This window comes from Nematolebias whitei, chromosome 2 (assembly GCF_014905685.2).
Source record: "Nematolebias whitei isolate Nwh7 chromosome 2, NemWhi1, whole genome shotgun sequence".
Classification (NCBI taxonomy): Eukaryota; Metazoa; Chordata; class Actinopteri; order Cyprinodontiformes; family Rivulidae; genus Nematolebias; species Nematolebias whitei.
In genome coordinates, this window is record NC_056499.1 from 43,183,784 (window position 1) to 43,202,915 (window position 19,132).

At 40.8% G+C, this 19,132-nt stretch overlaps 1 long non-coding RNA gene and 1 pseudogene across 1 annotated transcript; both read left to right on the forward strand.

Moving 5' to 3' along the window:
• The window catches only part of LOC119426959, a 60,411-nt pseudogene that overhangs the window by 15,605 nt on the left and 25,674 nt on the right, over nt 1-19,132 (forward strand).
• Nucleotides 5,984-10,548, forward strand: LOC119430251. The gene is made up of 4 exons (XR_005187894.1): nt 5,984-6,155; nt 7,066-7,153; nt 10,310-10,390; nt 10,535-10,548. It is a non-coding gene; the product is annotated as an uncharacterized LOC119430251 (long non-coding RNA).

A 19,132-nucleotide genomic window follows, 5' to 3' on the forward strand; every position in this document is an offset into this window, starting at 1 on the left:
AAAAAAAAAAAAAAAACACTTTTCCATAGGAGGATGTCAAAAGAGAGCAGGTCCAAGAACAGGAAGTATGCAATCAATATATTCATTCAACCTTTATTTATACAGGTTTGTCTCATTGAGCCTCGGGGACTCATTTACAAGAGAGACCTGTATATATATACACATACAGTGGAGAAAATAAATATTTGATACACTGCCGATTTTGCAAGTATTCCCACCTACAAAGAGTGGAGGGATAAGAATTTAGTATCATAGGTACACTTCAACTGCGAGACAGAAAGCAATAAATAAAAAACAGAAAATCACATTGTATGATTTTTTAAAAATAATTAGTTTGCTTTTTTTTTTGTTGCAGGAAATAAGTATTTGATCACCTACTAACCAGCAAGAATCCTGTCTCTCACAGACCTGTTAGTGTTTCTTTAAGCAGCCCTCTTGTTCTGCACTCATTACCTGTAATAACTGTTCCTGTTTTAATTCATTACCTGTATAAAAGACACCTGTCCACACACTCAATCAGTCACACTTGTCCTTAGACAAGAGCTGTCAAAGGACACCAGGGACAAAATTGTAGACCATATCAATGCTGGGATGGGCTACAGGACAATAGACCTTTTTCACGACAACCGAAAGTAGCATCTCATGGTGCTGGGTTAATTCCGGCTTTCGCGAGTCTATGCAAATGCAAAGCTTTTCTTTCGCTGATGTGGAGGAAATTGCAGCGGTGAATTCTTGAACCAATAAACTTGAGAAAGGATAAATGTTCTTCCATGAAGAATATATCAACAGCTATCAAGGTAAGAAAAGATGTCGCTGATCAGGCTAACCGTTAGCTACAACATATGAAGTACATAAACATCGTAATAAAGCCTAATTTAGTGCGCTAAATTATTTGGAATATTTGAGACAGACGTTGTATAAACTTTTAAATGATGTTTTAACATTCTGATACGTGTTTGCCATTACTATTTGTGAAAGAAAACGTACTAGATGTTAGTTATAAGATGCTATGATGCTTGATGTTCAAATTGTGCTTTACTTCTGCATAAGTACAGGTCAAATATTGTCGAGGGACAGGTAGTTGTCAGAGCTAGATGCTTCAGGTCCATGAAGAAAAATGAGGAACCACACAGACTGCAGGTTTGAAACAGTCAGAGAGCCGGTTGGCTCATGTTCATTAGAGTTCCTGTTCATTTCTGACAGATGAAGAACTTTAACATATGATGGACAGCTTCTGTACTGAGAGCTTACAGTAACATCTTCCTGCTCAGTGCTTACTGTTTGTGGAAGCAGCAAAGTCTGTTTTGTTCTGCTGCTGTTTCAGCTCATCTTCAAACTAAAATCTATTACTTGTTTAAAGCTAAATATGTTATAACAAGTATCATATGTATGTGCTAAAAACAGTTATCTGTTTTAGATCTCACTGGGTGACGGCAGGAGAAACTGAAGTCCCAACCACTTATCGCTCGTCCTAAGTTTGGAGCTGGTACCATCCAGATGTGGTCCTGTGCCACAGGGCTCACAGATGTTTTACAAGTGCCCACCTGAGAAGTCCTGCGTAGCATCATTCTGGACCACATGGCTCCACACTTCCCTGCTCTCCCTCTGATGCTGCAGTCTTCCCAACATGTGTTTTGTGTCCACACTTCACATCTTCAGTCTCTGCACGTGTCACTGGAAACGTCTTCTCAGAGGCCAGAACCAGGGAGCAGTCCAGATGTTCTGCAGGGGTACAGCTTCTACAACCAAGGCTTACTGCGAGCTGTTTCTATGTTGCAGAAGAAGTGTGGAGTCTACTCTGCTGACATGTTTTACTTCAACACCTTTATCCATGTGTTTATATCAACGCAGTAAGAATCATAAAATGTACAAATCACACTTTTGTTCCTTCATATTTTTAATATTCAGTATTAAGCTGTGAATCACTGTAAATACTGTAAATAGTTGTTACTCATGAAAAATACATAAATGTGCCAATTTCTTTAAAATAGCATAATTTTGGGAAAAATGTCTATAATCCTCTATCATTTTATAGTGTACAGTTAAAATGTTAAATAGTTAAGGGTTTTTGTTTTTTTACTAGATGTTGTAAATTACACTTGTTTTCCTTTCAATACAACTGAATCAATCCACAAATTAAATAAAAAACAGTACAGTATGCTGCTCAAGTGTGTTTTAATTGAAGAAAGTTTAAAATAATTCGAAACCTTTAAATAACTAATTACATAACACTAGAACAATATGTAACACGCTTGGGTATGGACGTTATTTTTCCTCAAAGAGGACCATTAATAACATACTACACCATCATAGTCCTGCTGGGCATGCAAGGTCCAACTGCTCACTCCAGCACATGTCCAGCCTGTTTTGAAGTTCACCAATGACTATCTGGAAGATCCAGAAGAGGCATGGGAAAAGGTCATATAAGACCAAAATAGAGCTTTTTGGTATCAACTCCACTTGCCGTGTTTGGAGGAAGAAGGATGAGTACAACCCCAAGAACACCGTCCCAACCATAAAGCATGGGGGTGGAAACATAATCTTTAGGGGTGCTTTTCTTTAAAAGGGACAGAACGACTGGATCGTATTGAAGAGAGGATGGATGGGGTATTGTATTGTGAGATTTTGGCCAACAACCTCTTTCCCTCAGTAAGAGCACTGAAGATGTGTCGTGGCTGGGTCTTCCAGCATGACAATGACACAAAACACAGCCAGGGTAACTAAGGAGTGGCTCCATAAGAAGCATTTCAAGGTCCTGGAGTGGCCGAGCCAGTCTCCAGACCTGAACCCAATAGAAAATCTTTGGAGGGAGCTCAAACTCAATGTTGTCCAGTGACAGCCCTGAAACCTAAAAGATCTGTATGGAGGAGTGGGCCAAAATCTCTGCAGTGTGTCCAAAGCTGGTCAAAAACTACAGGAAACGTCTGACCTATGTAACTGCATGCAAAGGCTTCTGTAGCAAATATTAAGTACTGTTTTTCTATTGTATCAAATACGTATTTCATGCAATAAAATGCAAATTAATTATTTAAAAATTCATACAATGTGATTTTTCAGGATTTTTACAACTTAGATTCTGTCTCTCACAGTTAGAAGTGTACCTACAATAAAAATTACAGACCTCTCCATTCTTTGTAGGTGGGAAAACTTCCAAAATCTGTATGAAATACTGATTTTGTAAGGATTGTACCATTTCCTGTTTCGGTTTGTGTTTGTGTTCCCCACTCTGCTTTTTGTGCTCTTGTTGTTCTGCTTTTTGTGTGGTTTCTGTTCCTGTGTATCTGGTCCTGTTTTCCACTCACTCCTCAGTCTGCCTCTCCACTCCTCAGTCTTTATCATTCACACCTGTCCCTCATCAGCCACCTGCCCAGGTGCTCTCATTACTCACTCTCCCTCTGTCTTATAAAAAGCCTTTCTCTCCTTCACTCCTCGTCCGGTCATTGTTCTGTATTCACAGACATCTCAGTCCTCCTCTGTCCTGTCTGTTTTTTTGTCCACCTGATGATCTGCTCTGCCTGTGAACTCTGATGTCCTGTTCAGCCTTGTTTTTGCCAAAGTAAGTTTTGCTGCACCGACAGCCTTTTGTTTTGTTGTTTAAATAAATTATTTTTATTTAAACTCCTGCCTCGCTCGCCTCCCTGCAAATGGGTTCCAACTGTGAGGATTGTGACAGATTTTCCCCACTGTACACATATTCATCCAACCTTTATTTATACAGGTTAGTCTCACTGAGTCACAAGGACTCATTTACAAGAGAGATTTGCGAGATATATATGTATATATTTTTATATATACATATATATACCGTAACATACATATATATATACACACACACACACACACAAGATAATAATCCTGAGGCCCTCAGTAACTGAGTTATGACACTGGGGATGAGGCAAGACCTGACATGAAAGATATTGTAGAGGAAACAGAGTCAGACGGTGAAAACACAGAGAATGTTCCAGAGTCAATGTATGAAACAATTCAGTGATGAGGAACAGGGTCCTGTTGAGGTTGTCTTTTTGTTCTGTTTAAAGAATGAAGATATTTTTTGGTCTTTACTGCCACCTGAGAGAAAAGTTTCATTCTTAGCTGAAATGCAGTTCATATAACTAAGCATGTGCAGCGGATACCATTCTACTCTCAGCAATGTATCTTAAGACTCTGCCAGGCAAACACAGTGAACTTTGTTTGGGCTGCAAAGTAAGCTGTTCACTGAAGATGTCACATTCAACATGGTGTTGAAGATAAATAATGGATAGCTAGGCTATATATATATATATAAAAAACTAACTAAAAGAAAACAGCTGATGTGGCAGCAGAATTTATGTGGGTGCGTGGAAATACAAGGAACAGAATGTTACAGGTTATGGGAAGCACAGTCTAGGGACAACATGATGACACAGAGACACTGAACTTAAAGGGACACCAATGAGACACAATGACAAACACCTGGACAAAGACAATGAGGAACAAGTGAGTGGCAGGAGCTGACTACAAGGAGAGAAACACCGATGAAACAACAGAGAACTTGATAAAAATAATCAGTCAGAGAGAGAGTCAGAGGTTTTATTGTCATTTCAGCTGCGTACAAGTACATGTTGAAATGAAACAGTGTTCCTCCAGGATCACCGTGCAACACAGAACATGACGTGCAAAAAAATCCAACACACAGTGCAGACACAACAATACAAACAGGCCTTTAATAAATGTAAAAATACATTTAACCTAATCTAAAGATTAAAATCTAAACAAGTAATTAAGAGACAAGACTAGAGACATATATTATTTGTACATACAGACACAAACATAACAAAACACACAGATATGACAAAAGGTGATTAAATAAAAAAAAAGATCCAAAGAAGACTTCACTGTGTGGCCGAGTGGTTAGAGCAGTCAACCTCCAATGCAAGAGTTGGGGGTTCGAATCCATCAACAGTCACATGTTGAAGTGTCCCTGGGCAAGACACTGAACCCCTCATTGCCTCTGATGTGCGTCCCGTCGGTGTATGAATGTGATAAAGCTCTGATTAGTCTCTTTAGAATGATGTTCAGTTAGCTTTGTATAGATCTAGTGGAGTGCTGTATGAATGGGTAAATGAGGACACAGATTGTAAAGTGCTTTGAGTATCTTGAAATAAGATAGAAAGACATTATATAAGTACAGTCCGTTAACCATCCATGCAGTTTATAGACCAGGGGTCTGCAACCTTTATGATCAAAAGAGCCAGTTCTGCCCCTTTGTTCACTAAATGAAACGTGTCCGGAGCCACAAAACCTGCTACAACTGGGATTCTCAACTGGTGCCCCACAGACCACTTTGAGTTTGTTGGAGGGTGCTTTTCTGGACAGTAGGGGTGATTTTATAAAACTAAAAATATCTAATGATTATTAACATTTATTGATATTTTTACATTCTAAGACAAAATAAAAGACGATATTCTTGTAAAGAAGGAAAAATAATATAGTTTTTGCCCAGTTTCTAAAAACTAAAACAATACACTTTTTTAATTGTAGAAAAATGACGTACCCTACTTAGAAGATATAAAGCGTAAAGTGAAAAGGAGTATGTTTTACTCCTTGTAATGTTTCGAGTATTTATATATTTGCAAAATAAATTACAGGAAAGCTGCTAAAACTAGCCCTTTTAGTTGTTACAACAACCAATAATATTCAGTTTTATGTCAGTTTTGGTCAAAGCTTGAAAGAGCCGCTGCAGAAGGGCCAAAGAGCCGCACGTGGCTCCAGAGCCGCAGATTGCGGACCCCTGTTATAAACAGAGTGAAACAAAATGGAGCTTTATTCCCCTTCCCTGGAACACTAAACCACATTTTTTTAGCCTTCCCTGTTGATGGTCTGATTCCTTCTCATAAAGGTGTGAAGTGGGAGGGAGCCAGAGGAGAGGGAGGGAGGGGGCACCACAGCTCATTAACAACACGGGTGTTGTCCTTCCACCCCACCCCCCCCCCCCTCCGCCACAAAAGTATCTGTGTGGCTCTGAGATCTGGGTTTCAGTTGGATTCTATCAGCCTTCTGAGTTAATTTATTTTTAATCTTTAACAAGGAGAAGAAGAAAAGAAACAAAAGCCTTTGTTTTTATAAATTGATGGTGCCGCGCTGGTCGGACTGGTTCCAAGTGGATCTGTTTACAGGTGAGTCTGGGGATGAGTTCAGTCGCGTCTTCTAAAACCAGCTGGTTTTCAAGGAAAAGGCAGAAAGGACGATAAACCACTTTATTCTGGGCTTTTTATTCCAATACTTTTTTTTTTTAATAACTGTAATACATAAAGAACTGTTTATTAGGGAAATAATTAAAGTGCAATAGAAAGCTGCAGTTTTTTAGTTGTTGCTGAAGTTAAACACCACGCATGATCTGCGTGGAAAAAAGTGAGAACAAAATCCTCCACAAAGATGAACTGTGCTTTTATCAGCCGATAAGGTGAGAATAACTTTTATACAAAATGATTAATGCTATTTTATTAATTCTATTCGTACAGTTTGCAAGTTGACAGTTATACAGTGAGCCTATTTATACAAATTAACAGTAATATTTTAATATTCTTTACATTTAATGTATTAAAGTATAAACAAGTGGCTCCAAACATGGCTGTTGTTGTTCAGAGTGATGCTGTAATTCAATCTACAAGCAACTGGTGGTGTAATGGTGCTCTGTGGAAATCTCTTCTGTGAAGTCTTTTGAGCGTTGGCTATTATCATCATAATTAATGATGGGCCAGATGTTGAGAAGCTGCACACGCCTTCACTGCAGCAGAGTTTTGTTTAATGTGTTATGATTGAGTCAGTTTGGTGCAGCTTTGACTTTGATCACGTTATTTGTTTTAATTCATCCTATGAACGGGACTGACAGATGTTGCATCATATTTTGTTTACTTTCATATATTATTTTATGAAGTGTTTGCCATGTAACCCAAATGAACTGAGTGTGTGTGATTGAAGTCATGTACAATATTCTTAGAGCTGACAGAACTGGTTCTGTGTTCTGTCCATGTGCTTGTTGATTGAAATGTTTTGTCTTTTTTCTTCTCTCTGTTCTTTTTGAAGGTGCAGTTCTAGTCATTATACATTGTGTACTTCAGCAGAAGAGATCATTTGCTGGGAACCTGAAAAGGGACTTTCTCAAAGCCATGAGGTACACCACTGTTCTTTCCGAGGGTGGAGATAAAAATAAATTATATATATATATATATATATATATATATATATATATACATATATATATATATATATATATATATATATAATCTAAACACCTGTGTGAGCATGCTTGTCACTATAAGGTTTCTCCATAAAAATGTTCAATAGTGGATGTGGGGACCCACAGACCCGTCCCCACAGGACATGATGGTAACACAGGGAAGACCGGAGCCACAGACACACAGCGACCCGCTGACAGAAGCCCCGGGCGATCCCCTATAGCACCTTTCTATCTTATCAAGATGCTCAAAGCTCTTTTCAACACATTCTGTGCCCTCATTTACCTATTCATACAGCACTCTACAAAGATTAATCATCACATTCATACACCGATTGGACACACATTGCCCAGGGACATTTCAGCATATGACTGCTGGTGGAATCGAACCCCCAACTCTCCCATTGGAGGGCGACTGTTCTAACCACTCAGCTACAGCAGCTGTATCAAATGGAGAAGTTCAAGCGTTCATTCCGGTAGTTTAACAGATGGATGCAATTAAATGTGAGTATGTTGGGGGAGTGGTGGCACAGAGGTTAGAGAGGTGGGCCTGTGATCTGAAGATCGCCAGTTCACACCCCGGCCCTGAAAACATCAAAATTGTGGGTGGGGTAGGTGAAGCACCCACACTTGCCCCCATCCTCATTTACCCCACCCTGGGCCCATGAGCAAGGCCCTTAACCCCCCATCTGCTCCCTAAACAGGTCTCTCTTGAAAATGAGTTCTCGTGTCTCAATGAGACTACCTGGATAAATAAAGCGTAAATGTTCTAGAAGAGGGCAGCACGGTGGCGCAACTGGTAGAGCTGCTGCCTCTCAGTGAGCAGGTCCTTGGTTCAAACCCCGGTCCAGGGGCCTTTCTGGGTGGAGTTTGCATGTTCTCTCTGTGCATGCGTGGGTTTTCTCCAGGTACTCCGGTTTCCTCCCACAGACCAAAAGCATGCATGTTAGACTGATTGGTAACTCTAAATTGTCCCTAGGTGTGAGTGAGAGAGTGAATGGTTGTTTGTCTCGTTTGTGTCCCTGTGATGGACTTGCGACCCGTCCAGGGTGTACCCCGCCCTTCGCACAGTGATTGCTGGACATGGGCACCAGCGACCCCCGTGACCCAAAATGGAAGAAGCAGGTAAAAGATAATGGATGGATGTTCTAGAAGACTGCGAAGCACTTGGCAGGTTTTGTGTAAAACTTCGTGGATGACCAGGCTGTGGAAACAAATATGACAGAACTGGACAAGAGAAGATGTTTAGGTGAAAATATAGGAGGTTAGTGTGCCCTTTAATTAAACATTTTTTATATAAATTTGTGACCAGATGCCGACTACCTGTGCTTTGGTTTAGCTGTGCAAAAAGCCAAAGTCACTGAAAATAGATCAACAATGACAACGACCATGAAAATCAAGTTTGACACGGAGAAGTCCAACAATTTTTGTTGCATGTATTCAATCATGGTGGGTAAACTATGCAGGTAAACAGGTTAGGTTAAAATGGTGAATTCAATGTTCCAGAATAGGCTTTGCAATTTGTTTGAATGCCAAGTTCTCTCTTTATGGCTCTCATACCGTCCTGCTCGGTCCCTGGTATTTATTCTCAACAGTTATCTAACTTGTTCTTACGTGTTTCTTTCATATTCAGCAGCAGATTACCTGGGTTAGGGTGAATGGGTCCATTTGAAGTTTCCGAATAGGTACTGGTAGCTTTCTTGACACAATATAATCGAGATTTAGAACAAGTCAAGACTTTTACACATACCGTGGTTGTAAAAACAGCTAGGTGCAATAAAACATTAAACATCAACCTATGTTTCATGACTTATGGCTTCTGTGATTACACTAACACCAACCTGTCCTGTAACTGTTTGCCCACTTCTCCTGGATGCACTAAGTGAGTCACGCTGGTTTTGATAAGATGACACCGTGTGGGGGTATTAGCACATCATGAATGATTGGGTTATAAAGTGAGAAAGACAAAACCACACCTCATATTTACGTTGTCCGTTTACTTCCATGTAATGGTGTGCTTAATGCTGTGATGCCTTTGAGAGGAATTCTCTCATTTCATTTTCTGACACTAAATAGATTAGGTTTAGAAAGTCAAGCATTATAAGTTAGAATGGCAGAAAATTAAGGTCTAAACTGGCCTCTTTGTAGCAACTCTATATACAGTATGACTAAGGAACAAAAAGTGCCTTTGACCTTTACTTTTGACCTTACTATTGCTTGTAAAGTTTTGTGATGTTTGCTTGTACAGGATAAAAGCCTAGTAGGAAAATTACCATAATTTTCAGACTATTGAGCGCACGCGAATATAAGACATGTCCACTAAATAAAACAAAAATAAAAAGTTTGTACATGTATAGGCAGCATTTGTCTCTAAGCTGTGGGTGTCTATGTTGTAAAATGAGATATTTAAACAGAATTCTTTAAAAAGTAGTGTCTTATAGTCTGGAAATTACGGTAATCAGCCATGTTATAATAATAATGTCATCACAATGTCAGCACTGTATGTTTCCATACAATGGCGAAATTAGTCTCTGCATTTAACCCATCCACCACCAGGTGGTGCAGTGGGCAGCTCTTGAGGGTGCCTGGGGGGCATTTTGGGGATGAGGTGTGCTGCCCAGAGACACCACGTGATATGCAGTGATTGGGGATCGAACCTGGGGCTTTCGGGTCCCAAGCCGGCTGCCCTGCCTCTACACCATCTCGGCCCCCATATTACAGTAAATGGACTAAGTTCCCTAAATAATAACAAACACTGCTCTTACAAGTAAACATCAAGTTGATGCATGCTCAATAATCCAGGTAGAAAAAATTAACAAAGTTTAAGTCAGGTCCTCTGGATGGATTAAAAAATAAAAATGTTGAAACGTTTCGTCTTTTATCCAAAAGACTTTGTCAGTCTGAGGATCTGACTTAGCTTTGTTAGATAAACATCAAGTTCCATCATCTTGCTCAGTCAAGTCAGTCAGTTCATCCCCTTGAAAAAGTTAGTAACTGTCCATATCCTTATTACAATACTGTGCATTTATCATGCATTTAAATATTTATTCTTTTTATTTAACTTTCATTCAATCTGCTTTTGCTTCATTTCAGTGGACGTGGACCAGGAAAGAAGATCGCTGGATTGTTCAGCTGTGTCTTGCTCGCTCTAGCTTTCATTTCATTGTATTCAAGGTGTGCACTAAAACATCACTTTTTAAAATTTTGTTTATCCTTACTGGCCCACACAAGCCAACATATACTGTTGTGCATGAATAAGTTTTAAATCATCTCAGTCCATTTCTTTGTTGGTCATGTATTTTTTTTTTTTTCTATCAGACATTTAACTGGCAGAGCTTTTGTGTCGAATTTGCCAGTGTCGAGTGAATCAACGCTAACATCGTTCTTGAATTTGGACGAGACACTTGACTATGGGTAAGAGATCTTCAACATGGAAAAGACTTTTTCTCTTGTGATCATAACATACCTCTCAGACTCAACAGTTTAGACTCATGCCTTTAAACAGACTAGACCCCTCTCCCCATCCAAAGTATACAAAGTAAAAACAAAATGCAGACAAACAAAATAAGAACAACAACAACAATAATAATATTAATTCAAGGATTCTAGGTTCTATATTTGTCATACCACATGTGGTACATGATGGAATGAAATTACGTATGCAGTGTCCCAGTTACGTGCAACCAAAGTATTAAAATGTAAAAGAAAAACAGTAATAAAATCAAAGATATGAACTAAGAAAAACATCAACTAAAAATACTCTAAGAACTAGTAGCATAAACACAATACGCCGAACAGCAGCACGAACATGAGTCTGTGTGAGCAGATGAGCACGAATAAACACAGCAACATGAAACAGATCAGCAGCAACATGAAACAGATCAGCAGCAACATGAAACAGATCAGCAGCAACATGAAACAGATCAGCAGCAACATGATGTAATTTTTCACAGTTATTATTCTGGTTAGAGATTTATGAGTTTAACAGCCTCAGGGTAGAAGCTGTTCCTCAGTCTTGTGGTTCTACACTTAATGCTCCTCAACCTCCTTCCTGAGGGGAGTGGGGCAAAAAGTGTGTGTTGGGTGAGTGGGGTCCTTTGTGATGCAGTTGGCCCTCTTCCTGCATCTGGAGGTGTAGAAGTCTGTGATGGTGGGGAGTCTGACTCCAACAGACTTCTGTGCAGCCTTCTCCACTCTCTGCAAAGCTTTTCTTTCTGCAGCTGTGCAGCCTCCATGCTACATGTTGATGCTGGAGCACAGGATGCTCTCCACTGCACACCTGTAGAAGGAGGTGAGGACTGAGCTTCACAGACCAGCTCACCTAATAATAATATTAATAATAAAATAGAATTCATCATCATTAACACAAACAGGAAATTACAAATCATTTCCCCTTGCTGTTAATTGTGTAGGTTACTTTGTATCTGTAATGAAGAAATTGGTAGATTTTCAGCTGACTCCTACCATACGGAGGAGCAGAGGCTCTAATCTGAGCTCGCCCTGGATGATGGGGCTCTTCATCTTATTTATAAGGTTTTTTTTAAACTGAAAATTTCACTGTAACATTCCCACCTTTTACCTGTACAGTCTATTGTAAGATTTGGCATATGGTATTTATTTATTAACCTTTATTTAACCAGGCAAATCCCATTGAGATCACAGATCTCTTTTGCAAGGGAGGCCTGGGCTTGAATTCAGCCTAACATGCAGGTTTTTGGTCTGTGGGAGGAAACCGCAGTACGTGGAGAAAACCCACGCAAACACAAGAAGAACATGCAAACTCCACACAGAAAGACCCCAGGTCCAACTGGGAATTGAACCCAGGACCTTCTTGCTGCGAGGCAACAGTGCTAACTACTGATATTAATGAAGGCCTAGCATTTTCTGAAGAAATGCATGTCAGGGTTGGGGAGGTGAACGGGCAATGCCTGGTCTCTGGGGAGGGGGTGGGTCTGTGCCGGTCGCCGCCTCATCCCCCCCATTTTAAATGCACTATATAACAACATGCATCAACACCTTATTTGAGTGGAAGGAGGGAGGAGTTGGGTCTTCCTGTTTTCCTTAAACCCTCTTTCTCCGTTTTACATTTGGGGTCGGGGGCAGGGAGGGGGGGGGGGTGGACTGCCTGGTTGGGGTCTGGGCTGTGGGTGGGTGTTGGGCCTTGGGGGACATTTGGGGGTTGGGCCGGTGCTCCGGTTCTCCCTGGGTTGTTTGGATCTTTTGATCAGGGTTCCTGGTTGCAGTGGCCGGCCCTTTGGCTGGGGTGGCTGCTGGGTTCTGGCGGAGGGTCGGCTGTGGTTGTGAGGGTGTGGTCATTGGTGGTGCATGGCGGCGGTCGGGGGCGTGGCTTCACTTTGACGGGGTGCTGGCTGGTCGGCCTGATGTGACATTCACGGTGGGGGGTGCTGTGTGTGTGTGTGTGTGGGGGGGGGTGCATGGGTGGCATGCCGGGGCCTCTCCAGGTCTGTGATGTGGGGCTGTAGGGAAGCATTGGTGCGCTAGGCCGGCCTTCCTTGGCTGTTGTTCCCTGCTGCTCTGGCCCCCGGCCTGAGGCCGGCTTGTGGTCGCTGTCAGGTTGGTGGGGCACATGGACGGCCCAATGGAGGGTCCGTCGGGCTGTCTCTGTGTGCCTGTTTATGTCTCAGGTTGGGTTTTGGGTGGTCCCCTCTCTTGGATCAATTTTGCCCCCCCCCCCCCCCCCACCCATTTGGTGTGTTGTACTCCCCGACGGTGGTGGGCACCCCTGCCGCCGGTGCATTGGCGGCTCTCAGCAGCTGGGGCTGGGTAGTGGGGTGTGTGGGCACACCCTGGTGGCTGCCTGCCGGTGCCTGGGTGCCCTGGCTCTGCCGGGCCTCTATTGGGGGGTGCTATGACCTCGGGACTTGGTGTCCATGGCCGGATCTACTCTGGAGGGGCGGGTTGCCGGCGGGGCCTGTTGACTCCTCGCTGCAGCCTCCTGGGGGTTTCTGCATTGTGGTTGCTGGGGGTCGCCCGGGGCTTCTCTCTTTGGGGTGCGGGTGTCCCTGTTGAGGGACTCCTGGAGTTCTGGGCTTGGGGGTCGCTGTGTGTCTGTGGTTCCGGTCTTCCCTGTGTTACCATCATGTCCTGTGGGGACGGGTCTGTGGGTCCCCACATCCACTATTGAACATTTTTATGGAGAAACCTTATAGTGACAAGCATGCTCACACAGGTGTTTAGATTCAGGTGTTTATCAGATACACACTCAGTTGGGTTGTGGTGGCCACTAAATATATATTGTATTACCATGTACTGTATAAAATACTTTCTAATTATGTTACAAGTATCATTATATATGTTGTTTGTTGTTGTGGTTTCTCGGTTTTGTCTTGTCTTTTTTTTTTTTCCGCACGTCTAGAGGCAGACTTCAATGATGTTGATTTGTGTTCTCTTTATACCTCTCTCTCTCTCTCTCTCTCTCTCTCGTGCGCATGCGTGAGCGTCTGTCACACGGGTGGAGAGTGGAAGTGAACTTCTTGAAGGTTTGACTAGCGGTTTCTTTTACTTCTGAAAGGTGTTTCACATGTTTTTTCTTCTTTTTTAGGTGTGGTACAACTGTTTAAAAGCACTCCGGGTTATAGTGGTGTTTTTTCTGGTTTTCTGTTCGGCAGCGCCGGTTTCGGTGCGATGGCCGGCAGAAACACCGGGTGTGGGAGTTTGTCCCGTCGACACGGCATCAAGATGCCGGTGGGCGTGGATTACTCGGTTGAAGAGTGTGCGTTAGCTGTAGGAGAGGTGGTTGGGTGTGAAAGTGTGAAAGCAGCAGCCAGAATGAATAGTGCTGTGGTTTTGTTTCTGGACTCTATAGATAAAGTTAATATTGTTGTTGAACGTGGGGTAGTTCTGAGAAACGCATACTCTGTCGTGTTTCCCCTCGTGAATCCAGCAAAAAAAATCATCCTGTCAAACTTGCCTCCGTTCATTAGTGATGACGTGTTACTGAAGGAGTTGTCACGTCATGGTCAGATTGTCTCAACCATGAAAATGCTTCCTTCAGGTTGTAAATCAGAAAAACTGAAACATGTCGTGTCTTTCAGGAGGCAGGTGTTTATGATCTTATTAAATGATGCTGAGGAACTGAACATAGTCATGAGATTCAAAGTTGAGGGTTTTGACTATACTATCTTTGCAACAACTGAAACAATGAAATGTTTTGGATGTGGACAGGAGGGACATTTAGCGCGGACTTGTCCTGAAAAAGCTCGAAAATCAGAAGAGCCCCCCCAGCCTGCTGGAGGGACAGAGACAGTCTCTGTGGACATTGAAAGTGAGCAGAGAGGAGCAGATGTTCCTGAGTCTGGCTCAGACATGCAGCAAAACAGTCAGGTTGCTTCTACTTCGACTTGTGTAGATGAAGTAAGTGAGAAAGTTATTGAAGAAGAAATAACTCAAGAGGAACTGAATGTAGATGAAGTAGTGTCTAAGGGGGAGAAAACGGTGAGGGATGATGAAACTGTGTTTAAAATGCCAAACGCAAAAAGAAAAACAAGACAGTCAAAAGCAGCAAAACCAAAGAAAATCCAGGTAAAAGAAAAACTTGTACCAGAGAGTGAGTCAGAGTTCTTTTCTGACTCGGACAGTGACAGAGAAGCATCTGACTCCTCAATTCCTGATGGTCAGGTAACTAATGGCTACAGCGTTGAACAGATCCGTAGTTTTTTGGAAGCAACCAAAGGAAAAAGGGATGTATCTGTAGATGATCATTTTCCTAATAGAATAATGTTTCTGGATTCGGTCAAATGGTTAATGAGACAAAGAGGCCCAGAAGGTTTGAAGGACACTGAAATCTATCGTCTTCGAAAACTGATACAGAAACTGAGAACCTCAACAAATGATGCATCCAAAAAGTAAAAGACAGGAGTTGTTTTGCTGTTTTGCTTCAATCTTACTGATCTTTTCCTGGCTGACTATGAGTAGGTTAAAGATTTCATCTTTAAACCTGAATGGCGCAAGAGATGCAAAGAAAAGAGCAATTTTTTTTGAACTTCTAAAAACTAAATGTATCAACTTTGCCTTTGCTCAGGAAACTCATAGTAACATTGATAATGAAGTTGATTGGAAAAAGGAATGGGATGGGAATATTGTCATGAGTCATAAAAATTCATTGAGTGCCGGAGTGGCAATTATTTTTTCAAAAAACTTTCTTCCAGAATCTTGTGAAGTGGAAGAAGTTTTTCCAGGGAGGTTGCTGAAAGTAACTGCAAAATATGAAAAACTAACTTTTGTCCTGCTAAATGTTTATGCGCCATCAAATCCTAATGAAAGATGTAAGTTTTTAGAAAAATTAGGAAATACTGTTGCAAGCTGTGCCTCAACAGATTACTTGATTTTGGGAGGAGACTTTAATTGTACTCTTGATGATTTGGACAGAAATCACTTAGAGCCTAATATTCGTTCACGGACAATTTTGAAACATATTATTGAGACTCATGAGTTAGCTGATGTGTGGCGCTCTAAACATGGGACAAGTAGACAATATTCCTGGACTCACTGTAAAGACAATTACATTACAATGGCAAGACTTGACAGATTTTATTGTTTTGAACATCACTTACAAATGTTTAAATCCTGTATATTGTGTCCTGTTGGTTTCTCTGACCATAGCATGGTGATAGGAAATATTTTCCTCAGTGGAGTAAAACCCAAGAGTGCATATTGGCATTTAAACACTATTTTGTTAAATGATGGCTTCTTTAAAGAATGTTTCTCATTTCTTTGGAAAGAGTGGAAAACCAAAAAATCTCAGTTTGTTTCCTTACAACAATGGTGGGATATTGGAAAAATAAAAATTCAACAGTTTTGTACTCAATATACTTCCAATGTCACAAGAGAGCTTGTACAATCTATAAAGGATCTAGAGATGGACATAATGGATCTTCAGACTTTGAGTGGATCTACAGGAGATGCAGGTCATTTTCAGACTCAAAAAGAAAAAGACTGCTTTGGCTGATCTACTCGGGATTAGAGCACAGGGGGCGTTAGTTCGCTCACGCTTTCAAAGTGTTACTGAAATGGATGCTCCCTCTAAATTTTTCTTCAATTTGGAGAAGAAAAATGGTCAAAGTCGACTCATTCATAGTATTCGAGCAGAAGATGGAAGAGACTTAATGGAAACAACTGCAATAAGAAAAAGAGCTGTGGACTTTTTTTCTAAGCTTTATGCCACTGAATATAAAGAATGTGCTGACATAACAGAACACTTTTTAAATGATCTGCCAAAGATTTCAGCTAAGGACAACACGGCCTTAGGACACCTTCTGACCATGCAAGAACTGCAAGTGGCACTGGCGAGCATGGACAATGATAAAGCTCCTGGAATAGATGGCCTGCCTGTGGAGTTCTACAGAACCTTTTGGACCCTTTTGTCAGAGGACTTATTAGAGGTTCTAAATGACAGCATAGCGAGGGGAAGATTACCACTCAGCTGTCGAAGAGCTGTTCTCACTCTTCTACCTAAAAAAGGTGATCTTTGTGAAATAAGAAATTGGAGACCAGTCAGTCTTCTATGTGCTGATTACAAAATGTTCTCAAAAGCCTTGGCAAACAGACTGAGAAAAGTGATTGGCCAAGTTATACACGCTGACCAGTCATACTGCATCCCTGGTAGACTTATAAGAGATAATATATCCCTTATTAGAGACGTTTTGGACATGTCTGGTTCATTGGATTTAAAGTTTGGTCTGATTTCCCTTGACCAAGAAAAGGCATTTGATCGGGTGGAGCACCATTTTTTATGGAATACTTTAGAAGCTTTTGGTTTCTCCCCTGGCTTCATTGCTCTGATAAAAACACTCTATTGTGACATTGAAAGTATTTTGAAAATCAATGGTGGGTTGAGTGCCCCATTTCTTGTACAGAGGGGAATTCGACAAGGCTGTGCAATGTCAGGTATGCTCTATTCAATCAGTATTGAACCTCTGTTATGCCAGATCAGAAAACAATGAATGGTGTAAAATTAAAAGAACATTTTTCATCATTGCATCTTTCTGCATATGCAGACGATATTGTGGTGGCGGTAACAAACAATCATGATGTTCAAAAACTAACAGCTATCACTGAAAGTTTTGGCAAATTTTCATCTTCTAAAATAAACTGGGGAAAGAGCAAAGCTTTGTTAATAGGCAAATGGCAAGGAGACGAGCCCAGACTACCTGATGAACTGAAGTGGGTAAAAAATGGTTTTAAATATCTAGGTGTTCATTTAGGTGATCATGTGGAGGTTATGAAAAACTGGGAAGATGTAGTTGAAAAAATAGAAGGAAAACTGAAAAAATGGCGCTGGCTTTTGCCAAGACTGTCTTACAGGGGGCGAACACTTGTTATTAATAATTTGGTGGCTTCTACATTGTGGCATCGTTTAGCTGTACTGGAACCGCCACCAAATTTACTAATGAAATTACAAAGTATTATTGTTAATTTTTTTTGGGACAGACTTCACTGGATACCTCAAAGTGTACTTTTTTTTTACAAAAAGAAGAAGGAGGTCAGGGTTTGATTCATCTGGAAAGCAGAAAAGTTGCTTTCAGGCTACAATTTTTGCAAAGTTTTCTCTATGGGGACCAAAATGTATTGTGGAGACAGGTGGCAGAATGTTTTTGTCAGCAAGTTGGTAACATGGGTTTGGGAAAGACATTGTTTATCATTGACTGTTCGGGAATCAGCACAAATGGTCTGTCATCCTTCTATATTAATGTTTTAAAAACATGGAAGTTAATGGAAGCAGGAATAACGGGAACTTCTACATCTTTATTCTGGTTACTGAAGGAGCCAATTCTTAAAGGATCACGCCTAGGCTCGTTATGGGATAAAATACCCATGATGTCTAGACTTTTACAGAATAAGGGAGTAACAACTGTTCAACTTCTCCTTGAACTGATTGGAGCTGACATGGACAACTCTACTGCTCTTGCAAGAAAACTGGAAGTTTGCTCTGTTCGTATAGTAGATCTGATGCTGGAGAAGTTTAAGAGAGCGTTATCGGAGGAAGACAAAAGTTTGATATCTGGATGGTTTGACGGACTCTTAACACCTGAAGAAACAGACAACTTTCATAAGCTATGCATTAGACCCAACTTAAAAGACTGTGAAGTTCTGGGTCCTCTGCTGGAGGACAGCAAGGTTTGGACTTTTTTGGACTCTGCAAATGGAAAGACATTATATCAAAGGTGTGTTAAAGCTCTAAACAGGGCAAAACTTAAAGACAAAAAAGATACACCTTGGAGGGAATTCTTTAGTAGTCAGTCTGATGCAAAACCAATGTGGAGTATGTTGTACAAACCACCATTAACCAAGAACACTGGTGACTTACAGTGGCGTATTCTACATGGCATCATTGCAGTAAATGCTTTCATATCAATCATAAATCCAACTGTTTCAGATGAGTGTCCGTTTTGTTTAACGAGGGAGACCATTTTTCACTGTTTTGTACAATGTCCAAGATTGTTGTCTTTATTTAGTTTACTTAGTGATATTTTGAAATCTGTTGGGGAATCTTTCACTACCTTAATGTTCATATTTGGTTTTTCCTATGGTAAAAAGAAAAAGAAGAAAGGACGTTTATTGAATTTTATTTTTGGACAAGCAAAACTGGCAATATATCTAAGCAGAAAAGAAAAGATTAATGGAAGTCAGAGTTGTGACTGTTTGCTTTTCTTTAAGAGTATGTTGAAAGCAAGACTTATGATGGAATTTAAGTATTATTCAAAAATGAACGAACTGGAAATGTTTAAAGACAAGTGGGACTATAAGTGCTTTTTATTCACTCTTAATGATTCTGAATTGTATATTGCAGATGTACTGAAGTAAGCTTATTGTGAAACAATAATGAAATAAACGACTTTTTAAAATCAAATCTCTCTCTCTCTCTCTCTCTCTCTCTCTCTCTCTCTCTCTCTCTCT